The 17,403-nt window shown below is 30.1% G+C and overlaps 1 long non-coding RNA gene across 5 annotated transcripts in view; it reads left to right on the forward strand.

The window, feature by feature from the left end:
• Positions 1-17,403, forward strand: part of LOC118198225 (uncharacterized) — a 421,825-nt gene that overhangs the window by 91,843 nt on the left and 312,579 nt on the right. For 2 of the 5 annotated variants that reach the window (XR_015041883.1, XR_015041884.1), the window contains exon 1: positions 11,095-11,222. The exons of the other annotated variants lie outside the window; for them this stretch is intronic. This is a non-coding gene — a long non-coding RNA (uncharacterized LOC118198225). Of the gene's footprint in view, positions 1-11,094; positions 11,223-17,403 lie in introns of those variants that run through there. 5 annotated transcript variants of the gene reach the window in all.

Here is a 17,403-nt window from a genome sequence, read left to right on the forward strand (position 1 = left end):
AATAACTGCTTTTACAGTTTTAGAAGACTGCTAAAGTTAACAGGGTAAGAAATTTCTTCAAATTATCTTCAAATTTTAAAGTAAGGTCTTGTATGAAAAAGAAAACTTAATTTCTTTTTTTAACGTAGTATAGTATTTAACGTAAGTCTTTGCCATAAGTCTTTTCTTTTTGAGATTGTTAATCATGCTGTGCTTCCTTGTTCATTCCTTTTCTATTTTTATTGCTTAAAACAAAACTATACCACCAAGAAACTAAGAAAAGTAAAGTTCATAAAGATTTTAATTGGAATGACTTAGTGATTGTTTGGTTCACCAGGACAAAACTTAAAAAATAAAGTAAGAAAAAAAATTCTTGTCTTACATTAAGAGATGGCAAACAAACGGATGAATAAATCAAATTACGGTCCAATACAAGCCTCTTCAGTTATGAAGAAACCAATCACACGCTTCCATTGCTTCATGCATTACCAGTGCAACAATGTCTATTATTAGCTATCGGGCTGTAAACAAGCGTCAAAATTGGTATCGTCGAAAGTTTGTGTAAACTAAGAAATCCTAAAATTGCTTCTACCTTTGGTGCCCTAGTTGATGAAACACCCCAATAATGATAAAACACCTCAACATGGTCACGGTTCAACTCGCGTCGAATCTGTTGGTTGCAGAAGCGGTTTAAGGAATTTTCATATTTGTAGCGTGAAAACGAAACAGTTTCCTTAAAATGTCCTTTACGAAAGTATCTTCCCTTTAGAAAGAGAGACCTAGTGCGCTTTGCCAAAATCAAATAATCCAGTCCTCTCCGATTCTTAGTTGAAATTTAATTCATTATACAGATAGGCCTAGTATATTTGGCCATAATCAAGTAATGCAATCTCCTAAATGTGCATTCTTCTTAAGTTCTTATTTCATTGTTATTTTCTTAACGTGGTCAAAACTCTTTGTCTTTCTCTTCCGCGAATTACAGCTTTTGATTTCGTGTTAGATTTATAAACCCAAGTTTGGTTTAACAAATCTTAGTTGTCAAATTTGTATATTTAAAACTTTAAATTCAAATTAGTTTTAGCTTCTTATCAAAGGCTAACAGACACAGAGAGTAACTGAAAGTTAAAAGGAAATTGTAGACACAGAGATATTCTATGGTTTTTGCTAACCTTAAAAAAAATCTGAAGTTTCGTTCAGCAGTTATTTTAAAAGATGAATGAGGGACTTCCATTTGGCATTAATAATAATTATAATTTATGCAACATCTTTCTAAATATAAGGCTGTTAAAGTAGTAATTTAGTTTTTAATGAGAGACAGCCTGATAAGCGTAATTGAAGTAAAATAGATAAAAGAAACTTCACTTCAGAATTGAAGTCCAGTATACAAACCAACTAGAGTTCGATACCCCCATGGAGTCGCAAAAGGTTCAATGGAGATGGATATTGAATTAGACTAAACCGCGGGTGGTTTTCTGCTCCAAAGGGATCGGTGGGGGTAAAAATTTTGAACGAAAATTGGAATTGCTGTACTTTTTCTCCTAAGAAACGCCAGAGTTATAGATTGAAGTTGTTACATTTAAACATAACAGGATGTTAACATAAGACTAGGCAAAATTACGTAATATAAACTGTTGAGTATACTTATTATAATATGGGATACGTAAATGCAATAGAGTCGATATTTTGAAGATTGGGGAACTAGAAGTTTTACCTTTTTATGTAACTAGATGAACACATGGGATTTGATTTTGCTGTTTTACATAGGAATACCTGGTTTTAGTTATGTGAGGGTGTTTGTTATAGGTAAGACGGTATTCAACTCAGATCTTTGTGTCCGAAGTCCAGAGTTCATCAATACACTTTATAGGCTCTGTTCAGTATGACTGGTGTTTTGAAGAATTATGGAAATTGTTGATATTGCTGGGAATCAGTATAACAGGGGATTATAATATAACAGATTAAAGTATAACAGAGAAAGCTATAAATTTGGAGTTGAATTCTACAGAAGTATGGGGCAAACATTCTAGAAAGAAGCTTGGAAGAAAAAAAATTTGGTTTACAGTCCATTTCGTAAAGCATTTAAAAAAAAAGATTTGTTTGTTTGTTTATTTAATCTAATAGGGCAAAGTGCGTAATATTTTTTACCTAAGGAATAAAATGTCTTCTTAAAGTATTTTCTAAAAAAAAAAAAAAAAAAAAAAAAAACAAGTAAATAAAAAAAATCACAGTATCATTTAGGAATGCAACATCTTCTGATTACTCTCATAAAAAACATTTTCATAGATATGCCCTGTAGAAAACAGTTGGCGAGACATGAACGGCATATTCTTTATTAATTTATTCTGATTTTCGATGTAAAACGATAATTCTTTCAAACTTTACAATCTAACATTTTGTTTCATTGATCTATATTTTTCTATTTGAGCAAAATAATACTATTCATACATTTAAAAGAAATATTTTTCAGCCTTTGGCATCTTATTAGTCTGCTACTTCTTGAAACTAAATGAAAATGATACTATGTTGATTCAGAAGTAAAATTTACATAATTCCGCTTTGTACATAATGTTTTGCGGATGAAATAACTTATCGTGAATTTATTTCAAATAATTGTTCATAGTTTCTTGAGCGTAACATTCATTTCATTTCCAGACCGCTCTTTTTTCCGTGTGTTATGTCTCAGTAAATAAATCTAGTGGACTTAATCCAGTTTTCATCTGAAGATATCTAATGTTTTAAGACGAAACCCGGCAATGAAAATGTCCTTTCTCATAAGGCAATGCAATCTCGTTACAGCGCTAGAGGAATAGCGAGACAATTGTAGCATTGTAATTTTCCTGTGATCTTGCCATAAATCAGAAGAGAAAATTATGGATATAAGTTCACTCTTATTTTGATGATTATATTTTGGGAAGGTTGATGACTCAATTTTCAAAGAAGATTCATTTTAAGCTCAACAGTGGGAAATCTATTATTTAGTCTTCGTGGTGGGAAGCCTATCTCGGATTTTCCGTACCTAACAAGATTTAAAAAAAAAAAAAAAAAAAAAAAAAAAAAAAAAAAAAAAAATTGATGTGCGAAAGTTTTCTCTGGGAGCAGGCTTAATGGATTCTCGTTTATGTCAGAGATAGAATATACATATATTTATCCGAGAAGTATAGCGCTATACAGTCTCTTGCTCATAACATATTATGTGCATAGATATTTCCCTCTCATAACAACGTTTCGTTCTGCTAGTGAGCATTCAAATTATTAAATCCTGAAAAGCAGGAATCAGCTCCTTATGTTTTTGCTTATTTATGAAAGGTGAGTGCCCATTCATATTTCTTGCCATCTGTTTAGGGAAATATAATGAAATGAATCAGCACTCTCTATGCATCCTTTTAATTTTGAAAACAGCATTCATTTAAAGAAGGGAAACATTTTGCTGGACCATAACAGAGTTTGGAATATTTGAATCAAGTTTCACTGTTTCAACTCACTGTCCTGCTTGTAAGTCAAATCCCAGTAAACGGAAAATTGTTGAATGTTTTTGTTTTGTAACACAAATACATGTAAGTTTCGGTTAAAAACATGCTCTTCAATTCATCCCTTCATCAGATATATTTCTAATTAATTTTTATAATCCAAATAGTTCAATCGCTTTCTACTTAGGTTTAAGTCATTAGAGAAAGCTGGTTACCGACTAATTGACTGCGGCTCGAATCTCGAATAAAATATTGATAATTGCAAAACTGGTCCTCAAAATCTGCTAATATTCCTTCCCCGTGAGGTGGACACACATTAATGCTTGGTGAAACTAAACAAATTGATTTAATTTGTCTTAAATAAATAATCAATTCTTCTTCGATATATACTAAAATCACCAACTGATTCTATTAGTTCACATTCTAGTGTCAATTTTAATTTCATATTAGCACTTTTAAGTTGTAAGTTAATGTATTTGCACTAATTTTGGTTGCCAGAATAATCTAATTAACATTATTAAGATTGCATTAATTTTCATATCCAGAATAAAATATGATTTCAGACTATTAAACAATTACCGTAAACAATTTAACAGAATAAAAATGAGTTGCTTCATAGTTAGAGTCTTACAAAATAGAGATGAATTGTATAATTTTATTTCGAAGTTGAAAAATCCAGGATATCAACTGGTTTGGAACCTAGCACCACATTTCTTCTGCCTTGAATTACGAAGATGGTACTTGGATTCGAGTTCTTTATCTTAAAGTGACGTATCTGAGTGATTATTGAAAAATCAACATTAAAAAAATGATCGTAGTTGAAGTGCTTCCCCTGAAATAAACAAAAATGCTTAATGCATTAAAAGACAAAAGCTAAATAACATGTATCTTTTAGAAGATAATAAAATGAAGTAGATCTCAAATACAGTATTTGACCTTTGGGAAAAATTTTTCGAAGAAAGGATTCTTTCACTGTCAATTTTTAGAAAACTATCATTATACAATGAACTGCAAATCTGAATTTAATTGGTTAAGGCTATTGATAATGTAGCAATAAAAAAGAAATGGAATTACCATATATTAAATTTCACATTATCACTTACTATATATATCACATTATTACTACATATTAAAATGCATACTGAACTCAAACCACTACAAGAATTTTGAATCCATTTCACAACAAGCTTTAAACATAGCAACGGAACCTGAAAAACAGAACACATATCATTAATTATGCTCTGTTTGAAATATCTTTCTTGTTTATCTTCATAAACAACAAAAGCAAGACCAACCTTATGATTCATCTTAACTCCGTCTGTAAAATAAATTAATTTATACTCTTCAAAAAATGCATCGGGATAGCCAACAGCTGGTATAGGACTCCTGTTAAAATGTTTCTGCAAAGAAGAAACTGAAAGATGGCCATCAAGAAAATTTGATGAGGATTGTCTGCATAGCAGTATTGCTCAAAATCTCAATACCTATGGGTGGAATACCAGCGACAGTAAAAACTAGTCCTCGCAACTACTAGTCCTGTTGCGACGAACAATGCTTAAAAGAAATCTTTGAATTTTCCTTAGAAGCTTGCAGTTTACTTTGTAGATACATTAGGTATTTTTTGAAAACAGGAGTGATGAAAAATGAGCAACGTCCTCACCGGTAATCGAACAACGGACCTCTCAAATGCGCGCCCAGTGTGCAGACCACTACGTCACGAAGATGCGCTCAGAAGACAGGATAAATACCTTATATACTCCCCCTTTTAAAGGTAGACTGCAATTTTAGGGGACCCAATCGCCAAATTCCTGGGTGTGGAGAATCATCATTCACCACCCTTTTAGTTCGGGCTCCACTGTAGAGACATTAGATTAGTTGGAAGCAGGAGTGATAAAAAATGAGGAAAGCCTTCGCCCGGAATTGAACTACGAAACTCTGGAATAAGCGCTCAGCGTGCACACCACTACACGACGAAAGAACGCTAAGAAGGTGGGAGAAATACCTTTTAACTTATTTTCAGTAAAGAACTGCTTAGAACCCTTGATGCATAGGAAATGACCGGCACTATTCCTCTCCTATAGATCAATTTAAGAACATCGGTTTTGATTCTATAAGTGTTTTTAGAAATTTAAAATAATCCTGATGATATTTTTTTGCAGAGGGAAAATATATTTCCATTAAAATATGTTACCCAAGATAACTCCTAAACACTTTATTTGAGTAATTTTATTCAGCATTCATCTTATATACCATCATAACTTTGCTTTTAAGTTGATTGGATTTCAATTTATAAAGTTTACACCACTGAAAAGCAGTATCAAGAAAATATTGAGACGAAGAACAATCATCAACGAAACTTTTGCATTGAACAATTAAAAGCAGATCATCGCGAAAGCATTTTTAAAACAGGTTTGAAAAGCAGAAATATCCCAAAGAAGATCATTATTGTTAAGATTCCACAAAAAGGTGTCCAGAGACTGATCCTTGGGGACAGCCCTTTTCCAAATTATATTCTTTCATAATATCACCTAGAGAAAGTTCTACAGTGCGAGTATGCAAAAAATCCTTGAACAATTAAAAGATGTTCCTAGGTCTATCAGCACGTGTTGATATATTTTTATGATTCCTGACTATGAAGCATTATCAAAAGCCACTTTTATATGCAGAAATATCAAAATCATGACGAAAGTTTTCCTTTTACCTTCGTTTAATATGTCATACAAGCTAAGAAGCGCATCTTAAGATAAAGGCTGAGGCGTAAAGCCGGATTTATTCTTATCCAAGATATTTCTGCTTCTTAAGGGCCAATTCTGTCTGTCTATACAAAGCGTTTCGAGACATTTACTTAAGTATGGCAGTAAGATGATACATCTCATATTTTCAACGCTAGACTTGTTCAGTATTATTGGAAACAGTCACATTCTAACTTTCTTCAATACCACTAGAAAGTGTTTCGGATCTATAAAGGCATTAAATAATTTATATTAGATAGACAAACATCGTGGAGGTTTCAAATCATTTCATTTGTGATTCTGTCCGGTAGCCATTTTACGAGCAATCTTTAACGGAAACAACTGTTGTATCGGTCTCATTATTTCGCCATGAGCTGTTCGAAGTTTCACGAGTCTGATTAGTCTTTCTTTTCCATATAAAATCCAGAAACGTTCTTTCAGAAAATTAAGTAACATTTTAGTCCCAACATGTCCATGCCTTTTGTGAAAAGAAAATACTAAAATTTTTACAACCTGATGTTGAGAAAGGAGAATCACAGGTCTTGTAAAAGAAAGGCTGTCTTCTCGATGGAAAATTTTTGCTCTTAATCTGATGAAATAAGATTACATGTACTTCATGCATATATTATAATGCAAATAATTTTATAATGTACGCTCTCTAATTAGTTGCATAATATAAATGACTTTTACGGCGTATGAGAATTTTTTTTCTTTTCTCAGTGATTCAAAATGAATTCTGCAATGTTAGCTTCACTGCATAACGTTAGCTGTTGCAAGGGAAGTAAAAGTACAGTGAAGTCTTTTTTCTTGCTTCAAACAACTGCATTCCTCAAGGGCAACTGAAGTACAACAAAATTTCATTTATTCAGGTGTCTGGTGTTCCATTGATCCCAGAAATGTGCTTTTCTCTCTGGGATATTTCAAATTAAGTTAGTTGTTGATTTATTTACATACTTTTAATTTTTTCTTTATTTAAAGAATATAAAATTATAAAACAATATTATAATATTTTTTAAAAAAGTCATAAAACTCATTTAGATATATTTTCATGATATTAACGTATCATGAAAATGACTTAATAGAAGAATAAAATAATTTATTACTGGTCATTAAACATGTTACACAAATTTATCTTATTTAATTCAATAGCATATTATTATATAGCTATAACATGCACCGTATGGCTTATAAACATCAATAGAAAATTGCGCATTGTGTTTCCGGCCTACCTCTCTTTATCCATTCAATAAATCTTCGCTTAAACATAACAACGAATTCCTTAGGAAATAGATTAAACAACTGTGGTAAAGTTATATTTATTTTCTTTCATGGCATGATTTTTGTCGTACAGTATGCATAGTAACTGAAAGTTGCACATATTTTAGTCTTTGAGTTTAAATAGCACCATCCTACTCTTTTGTAAGGGGATGGAAAAGTGTATGAAAATATATATATTTTAGAAAAAAAAAAGTTATATTTTTTCTTAATTGTAAATGATAATGTATTTTCAATCGTATGATTACTGATATAAAACATAAAATTGCCACAGTTGCATCATAATTAATTTATGTTGGTGTGTAGGCGGATGTTGATCTGGTGGCATGTCTGATGCACGAAGAAGAATTCTCAAGAGCTTTGTTAAATATTTTTAATAAATATCTTAAACTTAACTTTTTTAAACATTTTGGGTGTTGAATAAGCAAATAAAAATCAATAAGAACAAATGCCTGAATATTCTGAAAATCTGAGTTGTTCTGTAGCTTTAACCTAAAATATTTATCTTTATTTGCAATTCTTTGCACTAAAAATCGGAAGTACTAACCAATTTTAACTATGTTACGGCTACAAATGAGTGACGCTTGCGAGAAAGGCTCTGAGGTTTTGCAGAAAACGCTGAATTTTGTTCAAATTTTCCAGTTATATCCATGAAAGTTGAATCTCTCAGTTCTTAAAAATATTTGTAAAAAATAGATCCTGATGAAAGATGCCTTTATTCCTTTCTAAACGGATCAATCATTTATTTTAATAAAAGGGATACGTATAATTTATTTATTTATTTTTTTGTCTAAAACAATCTTTTAATTTTGATGTGATTCAGATGAAAAAAACTGTTCTTAAAATAATATCAAATAACAGGATTATAAGCCGAAAACTCTGCTTTTAAATAATATCAAATAGTTAAATAATAAGACTCCTTACTTAAAAATCTGATGTGTACACCACATGACTTCCTTGTACGGAATATTAAATTATACGCATTTTTTCTTGCATTTTATTTAAACTTATTAGATTGAATTAAACCTACTTCGCCGACAGCGCATAAACCACAATAGAATAAATGCATTCTTTAAAATTCACTTTGTTTACCATAGCGACACTCTGGCGCTAGGTTCACTTAACAGTATTATATTTCATTCATATTATAACTCAGAATGCACAAAATGTATATCATTTAAAGAATTATCTAATCGTTGCCACATGTTCTATTCAAATACTATAATAAAGCTAGAACTATGTATAAAAGAAATTAAGCAAACAAAACAAAACAGAAACAGTTTTTCACAGACGATTGAGTATTTCTCATTTAATTAATTCAGTTCTCACTTCGCGAGAAGGCAAAAATACATACAACTCAAAATATCTATATTAAAAATTACGAAGTAAATCTCAAACGCTTATTTCCTCGAAAAAATTCCAGAAAGAATTAAGCATTATTTAATTGGCAATAATAAAAGAATGCGTTATCTTTGTTTTTGCGAAGCTAAGTTTCTCTAGATTGGCAACAAATCCAATAGTCTCCTGTTTCAAATGTAAACATCAATGGCCGCCATTAAAAACAGGCTTAGCGGCAATTAAACAACTTTAAAATTGCTGATAATTCTAAAAATATTGCACACAGATTTACTAAAGGCATAAAATCCTTAACCGGAAGATAAAACAACATAATTCAATCATTTTTAAAGCACAAAAATGTACAATTTACAAACATATAAGAGTAAACAAACTGAGATAACTGAGCCGGGTAACAGAGTGGATATATATATAAATATATTTATATACGTTTGGTGCGGCCGATTGCAACCAAAATACGAGGTGCACATCTACATGTTATAGCAGTCCTATATACAAAATTTCAACGTTCTACGTACGTATATACGTTCGTACAGACGCCACGAAAAATTCTCTTCAGAATTAATTTTAAAGCAGTTTTATAATTTTTTTGAAGGAAAAAAGTATTTTATTCTGTCCTTACGTACAGATATGACGCAAAAACATCGTTAAATTGCATTCGATAGCGGTCAAAATGGATATTTTCGTTGAAATATGCTGCCTGAAACGTTTCGCGATTACAATACTTCCTTTTTACTTTGTACAAGGAAGTAAAAAGTGAATAATTACGCTTTTTCACCCTGTAGAGACATTAGGATATTTCGAAGCAGGAGAAATTGAAAATTAGCAATGCCCTCGCCGGGACTCGAACCACGGATCTCTCGAATATGCGTGGAGTTTGCTGACCATTACACCAGGAAGGAATGCTAAGAAGGCGGGAGATACCTTATATACTCCCCCTTTTAAAGAGAGATTGGGATTAGGGACCCAATCGCCAAATCCTGGTGGTGGAGAATCATCATCCACCACCTTTTTTAATTCGGGCGCCACTTTACAGACATTAGATTATTCTGAAGCAGGAGTTGTGAAAAATGAGCAATATTCTCGCCGGGACACAAACCACGGACCTCTCGAATACGCGCTGACTGTTACACCATTAAGGCATGCTAAGAAGGCGGGAGAAATGCCTTATAACCGTTTATTTGATATTTTGACAAAAATTTCTTTGTTAATTCTGTATAAAATAACTTTCCTTTCTTTATGACTTTGTGTTAGTAGAATTATCTACAATATCTACATTAATTCTAAAAATAATTATCTCTATATTAATTCTAAGAGCAATGCATTTAATTCTACGTATTTATTTTCTTTTGTAGCCTTTTTACGTCATTTCATTAAATTGAAATGTATTTCTTAATAGACGTGAAATAAAAAATAAATGAAACAAGGAATTAATAAATACTTATGTCAGCATAAGTTTGCGATATGATTATTACAATAAAAGAAATAATTTCTTTCTTTCTTTTGTAAGGCATAAGAAGCATATTGTTCTGATTTACCTTTGTATTGTAGTTACCACTAAACTGGAAGGTCTTGGGTTCAATACCCGGCAAGAACATGTTGAATTTTCAAGATTCCTGATGATAAAAAGCCTGAAGATTGTACAGAAATAATATTTTTTTCTATTCTCTTGCATCCAAAATTATTCTATTCTAAACAATTAAATCTAAGTTAAGAATTTGTAGTGCTCTGATTAAAGATATCGAAAGTTTGCTTTCAGAATTGTAGTACGCTGTCTGAGGAATTGCTAAGGAATTAGTTCTTCTTTTATAGATCTGTTTTATTTTTAATCGTAACTCTTAAATGGAATCTCATACAAAGGAAGCGTAAATGAAAGGTTTCAAAATGATCGAAAAAGTGCTAAAGACTGTTTACAAAGCCGTGCAAAAAGCATTGACCGGTGAGCGCGAACACCCCCTTTTTTTCAACGGGAAGAGGGACGATTCTTCACGGCTAACGAACCCACCTGCTGCCCCATCCAACGTAGGCGGATAGCACGGCCCTTGGGCCAATCTCCGCAGAGCTGTTGTCAACTCCTGATGCCGTAAATACAAGTCCTCGACCACACTATATAACAGTGTTATTAGACTGACTAAAAACTATAACAGAGCAAAATTTCAACACTTTTTGTTTTGTTTATTGCTGTTGTTACGTTTCCTCTTCCTGTGTAAGATGGTTTTCTTTTCTTTTCTTTTACTTTTTTACTTTTTTATTTCTGAAAATCTATTGTCATCAGAAGCGTTTTTAAAAATTTATTTAATGGAAACTTGCCGGTTGTTGTTGGGAAGTCGTCAGTCTGTTCATTCGTCGTAAGAACGTCAGTGTTAAAGTGTCTTTAAGCCTTTCGCAAAAGGAATATTTGCAGTATGATTCAGTAAGTGGCGAAATTATTGTTTGCACTCATTATATGAATAATTTTATCAGCAATAATATTTTATACTTGACTGATACAATTTTTTTAATTTGCTTATTTTAATTAAGTTTATTCTTCGTATCATTTCCTGCTCTCACATATGTTTTTTTTTTATTTTTTTATTTTTTTATTTTGCTGTTTAAATTTTTTCCTATTTCATTTTTTCTTTCTATACGGAGAATATTTAAAAAACAAAAGAAGGACTGAATAGTATGAATTTTATTTGAACAAGTTCGCTACTTCTTTTTGCTACTAATTTTTCATATACACACATTTGTTTATATTATGCACAATTAAAATTATTATATAAATTTTAATTCCGTATAAATTATTATACACGACTAAAATTCGGAATTATATCAACAATTATTTCTGGCTGTTTTTAAGCGGGGATGTTTTTAAATGAATAATTTACAGTGAATTCTATATGTTTTATTAATTGATATACTGTAAAGTATTTATGTGCGTACAGTTTTATACGATAACAGGTAAACTCTAGATCTTTTGGAAAGCTTTAATTTCTCATTTCCTCAACCTTCGTAAACTCTTACAAAGCATTCATTTTTTTTAGTAGGGAAAGGCATTACCAGTTGACCCATGGTATATCGTTAGAGTACCCCATACTTTTACCTGTACCTGTACTTGCATACAATTTTAAAATTTAATAAAAATCTTTACAAATAAAACACTAGTTTTTTAAATAATCAATAATTTTTTAATTCCGAATTATTCATGTAAATTTAGATTATCCATTTTTAAGTGTAACACCAAGTAATGTTTTGTATACCACAGTGTCCAAATATATGGCGCAAGGAAAATTTACTTAGAATAATGATGCTAAAGTTCATAAGAGCAAACATTTGGCTATGTTATTTGGTATATCAATTCAATGTATGTAAAAAATGTAAAAGAAAGGTATAGGTCATTAAAAAGTGTTTTTACTGATTCCTCAACTTATTACAGAACTATAGTTAGAAACTGAAAAATGAAGGAAGATCTTATCACGTTATGTCGAATCGAAAAATTCTGACAGATTTGCTATGTGACAGACCGTATGGAAATTAAAGCTTTAATGTATATTCACTTAGCTTCAATGTCTGGCTACACTCTTTGAGTCGTCTGCTGTATAAATACTCTGGTAGCATAACTAAAGACAAAGAAAATCGTAAACACTTCTGTAACATGTTCAACATGAAAAACGATTTAAATTCAATACTTAATCGTTTTTCAGTTCCTAAATCGTTCAATACTTAAATCTTCGAGTTCAATATTTAAAATAGAATTTTAAGAGAAAAAAAAGTTTTTATATTAAAAATCTTGTAAAACTTAATTTAATCCAGAAGCTCTGATTTGCAAAAAATATGTAGTAATATTGGAAGTATGAAATAAATATGGACAATTAAAAGGTCTAATTTAGAAGTCAAACAACAACAATCAGCGTTATATTTTCAAAATTTTCATAGGACTAGTTTCGATGGTTTTACCGAACCACCATCGAAACTAGTCCTGTGAAAATTTTGAAAATATAAAGCTGATTTTTGCTGTTTGACTTCTAAATTAGTATTTGTTCGGCGTGTTATTGTGTCTTAACTAATTAAAAGGTCATTAAGAAGCAAGACTATTAGATTTGAGAATTTTAATAACGGAACTTTGTTCAATCCAAATCAACTCCCATTCATAACTCTCATCCATTCCCATAACATCCCACTCCATTCATCTTAATCAGAAACAGAATAGAATTTTAGATAAAGTATGAAATATGAGAATTATTATATACCTTACCTAGGCATCATATAATACCTAGGCATTCTATAGAATGACAACTGCTCTTTAAAACAAAGTATAAAGAGAAAGGTTATGATAAGGCTATTATTTAGAGGGCGTTCATTCCTCAAAAATATATATGTTATTTTGAAAAAAGAGTAAAATATTCCCGTTAAATTTTTTTTTCAAAAGACGTAAAGAAAAATGAAAAATATACAAAACCAAATTTATGCCTTTATTTTTAAAGAAAACAAAATGTTCTTATAAAAAATAAGAAATTAAAATTAACTTACTTGTTGCAGTAAGATAGGCTTCAAGGAAATTTTGAATTCATTTCATTACTTTTTTCGCATAAAAATATTTAATATTTAGGATTTTATTTTACACATACACTTGCAAATCCTTGGCCATTTCCATTGGACTGAGCCAACTAACCAGAAAAGAATTTCATGGTCAGGAATACCTTCAATTCCAAGCATATTCTAAGAACATAAAATGAACTGTGGCCTCGTATATAGTTGTTTTAAAATTCTTTCAGAAATTCCCAGTCGGTAGAAATTATCCTTTATCACATTACAACTGCCAATATATTGCACGAATTATTATATGTACTTTTCCTAGGCATTGTATATAATACGGAGATGTAGTTCATAATTTGCAAGTTTGTCATTTGAAATTCTGCAGAATGCCTGAACAATGTATGAAATGTTTAATCATTTCATACATTGCCGGTCAGTTTCGGCATTCTATAAAATGTCTAGGTATTACATTGGAATGTCGGATTTCATATTTTGCCGTATATATAAATATTAGAGAAAGAATTATTTTAGAGAAATTATTATTAGAGAAAGAACTGTTAATGAAAGTTATTTTTTTTAAATAAATAAATTTTTTTCTTCGAAGAGCACTAATTCCCTAATTATGTGAGATTTAAGAACAGTGAGCGAAATAAATCTTAAAAATATTGTAGAAAATTAAACTTTACTATAACAACACGTGCTAATTAATAATCTAGTGTTCATCTCGAAACATTATAAGCAATGCTCTTTTGTTTTCAGAAACAAGATAAGTACAATTAGAGAATCAAAATTCATATATTTTTTCAGTTAATATAATCCCTTTTTTCTTCAAAATAATGAATCTTTCTCTTTAATTAAATTTTGGAAAGGTTTCTCACGGATTTGAGGCTCTTGAATTGCAGTTTTTTGTTTCATTTCGTTCATCTTTCGTAGTCTAAGATAAATTAATGCTATTTTTATTTATTAGTATTTATGCTATTTTTTTTGAATTTATTAGGAAACGCTTGATTCTAAACATATATAAAATGCAAAGTGTTAAATACACGATACTCTTTTTAAAATTTCTGCAGCCAATTTCCTCGAATTAAAATAGTTACAACCTTAAAACATTAAATTACAACTTTTTGTAATCTGTTCTTGAATATTCGTTCCTTCACACACAATTAATTTTAGCGAGTTTGTGTATTTTTAAGCTCCCATTTTTGCATACTTAATGATAGAAGACTAATTGTAACTATATTAGCAGAAGGCTGTTATTATTTTTTAAATTCATTTTCTCTTAACTAGAAGTGCAAGTTTCTTTTCATTTTTCTAAAACTAATATTAATCTCATTCGAAAATTAGATCATCAGAAACTGTTTAGAATATTTTATTTACCTTTTGGCTATTTTTCTGTGAACTTCACTGAAAAAATATGTCTGTATGTCCGTTAAGACTTGCTGTACTTTCATGGATTTAAAACGAACAAAATCGAAATAATATTTGGAATCCTACATATCATTATTGATCTGCTTCATTGATCAAAATGTTTAGTGAAAAAATATTCTAGTTTAAAATACTCTAGTTTCTAGAGATAGCTATAGTTTCTATAGATAGTTTCTATGCACAGATTTTTCCCACTGTCATTTTCTGAAATCAAAGTAACTTTGTATCAAAATATCCAATGAACTTCAAAAATCGTTGTTGGTTATTTCTTTCGTATTTCAATAAGCATCAAAATGCGAACCATTTTTCATTGCGATTCGTAAATAGTAGGCACCGCTTACTTGTATGTAAAAGGCTAGCGGTTATATACATAAATTGCCTTTAAATAGCGAAATGCCAAATACCTACAATTGCTAGCATGATTCAGAGGTGAAATGCAAATAAAAGAAAAACAATTTACGTTCAAAATTATAGTTTCATTTGGTATTATAACTATTACCTGTATAAACATAACGAAAACCTCACGTAAACATATTTATTAGTCGAACTAATTTCAAAATAAAAAAGAAAATGTAGATTTTTTAGTATCTTTTGCAGTTTTTTCATAAGAAAATGTATTGTTGTTACGTTCCATTCTAAGAAATTTTAAATTGCAACGCTAGTTTGAAATAAAAATTACGAAAACAAGCAATACCAAACTGGAAGTAATGAATCATTTTCTTTGTAATAATAAAAATGTATTAATAAATTATCTTTGTGAGGAATTAAGGGCATGAAAACAATATAGATGTGTGTAGAATTTACACAAACCAAATGAAAAAAATGATCAAATTAAATTTTGTTGCGATGTTTTCGGTCAAGTTTGAACAGAAAGACCGAAACCATTTAAAAGTTCATTCAAGGTGATACTGAAAATTGCTGTGAATTAAAAAAAATATTCTCGTTTGAATTCCTCGGAGAGTTTTTTAAGTAGTCACAGAGAAAATTCTTACTTAAACTAGTTTTAAAAAACACAGAAATTTCTTATTGTTTGTTTTTAATTGGAGTTCATACCAAGATTTCTCAAGGCCACTTTCTTCTATTTCACATAAAAAAATTCTTCAAAGGGGCGAACGCAGCTTAACTTTGTCAATTAAATCAATAATGCTTAGAAAATTACATATACAGCTATATAATTATGTCGACAATTTCTTTTTACATTCAACGTAATTAACCTAGCCTTTGTGACACGGAAAGTTTTTAGACTTTTCCCCCTGCTTTTTTCTGCCAATAGACGTCAGAATTTAACTGTTAATGATACCATTGTTTTTAAACTTACCGTTCTAATCAATTAGGAAATTTTCTTTTTAAATAAGAAAAGTGGAAATAAGTGTTTATGACGAAATGACACTCCGGTAATTATAGCAGAAGTTACAATCATGACCTGTCTCATGAGTTATTGATCAATATCAGTTTTCTCTGATCAAAACAACAGAACTTCAGAATAGTAAATAACTAACTCACATTGTAAAAATGACCAGAAAGCTGTAGTTATTAATTTTTAAAATAACTTTCTCTTAACTAGAAATGTAAATTTTTCTTTTATTTTTCTAAAACTAATATTAACATTGTTCGAAAATTACATTATCAGAAACAATAATTTCTTTAAAACTCTAGATAAGAAAATATTGACGTAATTAATTTAATAATAATTTCTTTAAAATTGTACTCCAAAATGCATAAAAAATATGCATCTTAATCAAAGCACCTGATGTTTTGTGATTAATAGAAAAGCTTTGTTTGCAGTTGTAATTTTTAAACTTATTCGACTCTGGGAACCTACATAAAACTATAACTGCTTTGTAAAACTAATTATCATACCCGATAAAGTAAATATGAAAAAGCCTTGAAAATGTAATCTTCAATACACTCAAATGTTTAATTCCTAGAAGTGATGATTTTCCCCAAAAAGAGCCCTCAACATTGATACACTAGCAAGCCCTCAACATTGACTCAACATTATACTAGCAATGTTTTTTCTACAGTAACTTTAGCGAGGATGATAAGGGTTAAGAAGTTATATTTATTACGTGCTTTTGGAGTGGACTAAAACTTCGAAAAAATATCGTCGTACAAAACATTGTGGGAAAAATGAAAACACTGAGAAAAATTTTTTCCCAGTTCTAAAACTCGTGGTATAATACTTCCTCGTATAAAATAAAGCGATTCAAAGTCTTCCCAGCTTTAAAACATCGCTGTAGAGAATATTTTGGCAAAATATAAAAAACATTCTACTTATCGCCTAATAATAAATTTACAGATATGTATTTTCCCATTTAAAAGATTTGCTTCCGGCAAAGCATGAGAAGTTAACGATAACTATAGAGTTAACAGAATTTTAAAATTGAGTAGTTAACTGTTAAAGGTCATTGTTTAATTAATCTCCTTTAGTGCCATATTAGTATTGTAGATTGTATTAGTAATTTTCTTGAAAAATATTGTACAAAAAGATTTAAAATAGGAGGATGGTATGAAGTTGACTATAATAAAATTGTTTACTTAATTATCAACTTACAAAATAATTTCCTTTCACTTTGTTAATCTAATATTCTTTTAGTAAAAATTAACTTTTTTTTTTCATTTTATTAATTTTCTTAAACTGTTATTATCATCTT

The sequence above is a fragment of the Stegodyphus dumicola genome, chromosome 7 (genome assembly GCF_044657685.1).
Source record: "Stegodyphus dumicola isolate Sdum_Otavi_A_Nest chromosome 7, ASM4465768v1".
Classification (NCBI taxonomy): Eukaryota; Metazoa; Arthropoda; class Arachnida; order Araneae; family Eresidae; genus Stegodyphus; species Stegodyphus dumicola.